The 4821-nt window shown below is 40.4% G+C and overlaps 1 pseudogene; it reads left to right on the top strand.

The window, feature by feature from the left end:
* The first annotated feature begins 470 nt into the window (after positions 1-470).
* On the top strand, positions 471-3122 carry LOC120132269 (annotated as a pseudogene).
* Positions 3123-4821: the final 1699 nt, after the last annotated feature.

Here is a 4821-nt window from a genome sequence, read left to right as displayed (position 1 = left end):
AAGAAGATCTGCAAATCCAATTGTTTCTGCAATAAATGAGGTCAAAGCAAATCCCTCCAGTCTGTCGTATGGTTCATCACACTGTTATCCTTTAAAACCATATTCTTCATAATTTATTGCTCATGTTACTTTACCAACACTTCTCAAAATTTGCATCTTTTTCCCACTTCTTTCCCGTGTTTCTTCACTGATTTCATGGTCAAATAAGAACTGCCCTTCTGTTGTCAGTTTACTCTTGCGTTATCTGATCTTGTCCCGTTTCTTTTGATCATTTTACAGGCAACTTTTCCTTGAATTGAAGCTCTTAGCTCCCTTCAATAACTTGTTTTCCATTCCAAAATTGTTGAATTTATGGACTAATTAGCTCAATATAGCCTTGTAATCTGCTTCCTTTAGAGCCAAATTTTTGTGTTCCAAGGCACAGTATTTGCTTAGGAAACCCATATTTTGTTTCCATAAATATTCTTTGGTTTGGTTTGGGCTCGATACTGAATATTCTAATGGAAAGCAAGGGTTGTATCGATTTCCTTCTCTATTTTGCACTTACCCTTGTTTTCTTTGATATCTCTATGGCTAACGATCGGTTCACTGGGTCTATTGAAACGGGTTTTCAAGTTTCTCAGATGAATTGGATCGACAGTAATGGTTTGTTCCTCGTGTCAAACAGCTCTGAGTTTGGTTTTGGCTTTGCCACTACCTCAGATGTCACACGGTTTTTACTTTTCAACGTGCATATTACGACTACTAAGGTAATTCGGGCAGCAAACAAAGACTTCCCCGTTTCAAATTCAGACATGTTTGTATTTCAAAACAATGGCGACGTGTTGTTACAGAAAGGAAAAACTGTTGTCTGGACGGAAAATACCGGTGAGCAAGGTGTTTCTGCTATGGTATTGATGGATTCAGGGAATTTGGTCTTGCAAAGGAACGATGGCGAAGTCATTTGGGAGAGCTTTGCTCATCCTTCGGATACTCTTGTTTCGAACCAAGAGTTTAAACAAGGGATGAGGCTTATAAGTAATCGTAGTCCTAGTAACTTGACTTACATCCTTGAAATCCAGCAAGGTGACATGGTTCTTTCCGCAGGTTACTCGAATCAGCAACCGTATTGGTCGATGGGAAAGGATGCTCGAAGGAACATTGACAAAAATGGTGGGGTAGTGACTATAGCTTCCATTGATGAACTCATGGAAGTTCTTTGATGAAAAGTGTTGCTATGGGAGTTTAAGATATCAGATTCTATTGATGTAAATGTGAGTACCTCTTGGGTTGCGGTGTTGGGAAGTGATGGGTTTACATATTTTTTCAATCTAAATTCTGGAGAGTCTTCTTCGACAGGAAAAGTTCCTGGTGATCCGTGCGGAACACCCGAAGCTTGTATGCCGAATTTTGTTTGCTCAGGTTCTTTAGCAGGAAACACTAAATGCCGGTGTCCATTGGAGCTTAGTTCGAGCGCTTGCAAAACTGGCGTTGCCTCAAGTTGTGGTAATGGAAAGGACGCCGTAGGTCTTGTAGATGCTGGAACCGGCTCGATTACTTCGCGCTTGGCTATGTTTCTCCTTGGTTGAAAACCGATCTTAATGGCTGCAAAGCATCTTGTCTTAGTAATTGCCACTGTGTGGCTATGTTGTACGACAATAACTCGAGGAATTGTTTCATTTTTGAAGACGTTGGTAGCTTCCAAAGCTCTAAAAGCAAGTCCAATTTGGTTGCTTTTGTTAAGATGTTCTAAAAGAGGGAAAAGAGACTTCCCATATGTTGTGATTATAGTGGTTCCTGCAGTACTTTGCATTTTTTGCCTACTTTTTGTGTCATTGAGATACTACAAGAGAAAGAAAACAATGCTGGAATCCCTGGTGAGACTTCAGAAGAGGATACTTTCTTGGAAAGTTCATCGGGATGCCTACTCGGTTCACTTAAAACGACCTTCGTATCGCTTCAAATAACTTCTCGATTAAGCTTGGACAGGGAGGATTCGGTTCCGTGTACCGAGGAACTCTTCCAGATGGAACTCAACTTACTGTGAAGAAATTGGAAGGCATCGGTCAGGGGACAAAAGAATTTCGAGCTGAAGTAGGTATTATTGGAAGCATCCATCATCTCCACCTGGTTCGGCTGAAAGGCTTCAGCGTGGAAGGAAGTGATCGGCTTCTTGTTTATGAGTACATGTCGAACGGTTCCTTAGATAAATGGATCTTCGGGAGAAACGGAGAAGAACCGTTGCTGGATTGGGGAACAAGGATCAACATCGCAGTGGGAACAGCTAAAGGGTTAGCTTATCTCCACGAAGATTGCGATGCGAAGATTGCGACATAAAGCCCGAGAACATATTACTGGATGACAATTTCCTTGCCATCCGATTTCGGCTTGGCAAAGCTAATGACTTAAGAGCAAAGCCATGTTTTCACTACACTAAGGGGTACGAGGGGGTACCTCGCACCCGAGTGGATCACAAACTAAACGATATCAGAAACGAGTGATGTTTATAGCTACGGCATGCTGCTGCTGGAGATCATTGGGGGAAGGAAAAACTTCGACCTCGCGGAATCCTCAGAGAGATCTTACTTGCCATCATATTTGTTCAAGATGTTGGAGGAAGGGAAGCTTCGTGATATTCTCGATTCGAGGTTGAGTAGTATAGAAGGTGAAGATGAGAGTGTTTACACTGCCATCAAAGTTGCATTATGGTGCATACAGGAAGATATGCGTTTAAACCATGAATGACCAAAGTAGTTAAAATGATAGAATGTCGTTCCTTTGTTCTAAAGCCACCAATGCCGTCTCCATTAGGTTCTCGACTTTATTCGAGTTCGTTTAAACCGGTAACTGTTGTAGACAGCCGTTTTTGTCCGGGTCTACAAAAATATTATATTATTATTATTATTATTTTAATTTAATTTACTTTTTACATTTTTTTGCAGGCTTTGAAGCCCAAACCAGATTACGACCTGGATGACCCATCGCAGCCCAGGCACAGTCAACGAACCCACCCAAATGCCCTGCATCCAACAAACCCAATTCAGTACAAGACCCAAATAGCTGCTGACCCAGACCCGAGGCCCGAAGTCTCACTCGATTGGAGCCCAACAGCACCCAACCCGAAGGGAACCAAACCGACCTAGTGTGACGACCCAACTCCTAGGGTTTTTGAAACCCTAAATTATTAAGCCACAACCGCCAGTGACGTTCCAGCTTCCCAGCCGCGTGTGTATTGCACTGCCATCACTCCAGCCGCTGTTCAAGCTGGATTTCACTGCCGAGCCGTCGCCGTCGGAGCTGATCTTCACAAATCCATCCAATAGTGATCGAATCACATCCAAGTTAGAAAATCCCTAAAAAATCTTATCCTATAAGTCTAGGATATTATTACCCTATCTGAAAAGCAATCTAATCTATTAAAGCCATCACCAAGACCAATCACAGCAGGGGATAAAACCATAACATAGATGACATACGAAATGAGAAGATTCGAGGTTTTTTTAAAAAAAAAGAAATGAGGAGTTTTCCATAGAAAAAAAGAGGAAGCATTTCGGGGCTGAGAGAAAATAAAAAAACAAAAAAGAAAACATATAAGAATAGAGGAGAAAGTTCTTACCTTGCTGTGAGGCCGTCGAACACCAAAAGTCGTCGTTTTCCAAATCTGCTGAGAGTTAATCCCTATATCTAAGAGGCTAGGGTTTATTTAAGGTAAGATGAGTCGGGTTTTGGGTTGAGTGTGAAAAGAGGAATAATTTGGGGGTCGGTTGTCATTCTCTGGACGCCGTGCGCCGTATTGGGCCCTGTCGTAGCCTTTCTCTCTTTTGTTAAGAGAGTTCTGGTACTCTCTCTCTCTCTCTCTCTCATCTCGTTATGAAGGTAAGCAAATGAACGGGTTTGGCCATTTTTGGCCTTGAGTATTATTTAAATACCAAACGCGAAACGTCGCCATTTAGGCCAAAGGGGTTCTATGTTTTCGCATTAGGGGTAATTACAGTTAAGGTGTTGAAAACATTTTTGATATTTCGATATAACAAATTAAGTTAAATGAATTTTAAGATTTCACAAATGATTTTACAAATTCGATTCAATTAACCGAATATCAAATTATTACTCTAAGTTTTTCAAGATCAATTTTAATCCTTACTAAATGTGTAAAATTGTGATTTGTACTTAACTATTTTTGAAACAATTTTCACAAAGTATTTTGAACCAAAAACAAGCCTTAAATCAATTATTCAAAGGTATGCACCGATGCATCAGTACATGCATCGATGCATCGATGAATTAATTGAACATCGAATGTATTCCATGCACCGATGCACTCTCCATGCATCGATGCACTCTGAATATTTTCAAAACATTGAATGCATTTGATGCATCGATGCACTATACATGCATCGATGCATCAGGCTATTTTTCAAACATCGAATGCATTTCATGCATCGATGCACACTTGGTGCACCGATGCATCAAGTGTTCCAACGGTCAAAATATTTGAATTTTACACGAATGCACCGATGCATACTTGATCATGCATCGATGCATGAGACGCTCCACCTAGAAAAATTAATTGTTTTCACACTTAAACGGCTCTATTATCCCCACTAATTATCACCAACGTTCAGAATTGATTCAAGGGGTATTTAAACAAGTTCTGGAGCCATTGATCAATAACAAGAAACATCAATCAACTAGAATCAAGAGAGAATCAAAGAGAAAGCATCAAACCTCAAGTTTGAGTATTTCAAGCCTATTTTTCATCCAATATTCATTTGCTTTCAAGAACACTTTTGTACTCAATTGTATTTATCCTTGAGTGTTCTTTTCTTTGTTCTAGAATTG

This window comes from Hibiscus syriacus, unplaced genomic scaffold, assembly GCF_006381635.1.
Source record: "Hibiscus syriacus cultivar Baekdansim isolate YM2019G1 unplaced genomic scaffold, ASM638163v2 tig00001728_pilon, whole genome shotgun sequence".
NCBI lineage: Eukaryota > Viridiplantae > Streptophyta > Magnoliopsida > Malvales > Malvaceae > Hibiscus > Hibiscus syriacus.
The sequence above is the reverse complement of the archived record's forward strand: the minus strand, read 5'-3'. Positions and strand labels throughout refer to the sequence as shown.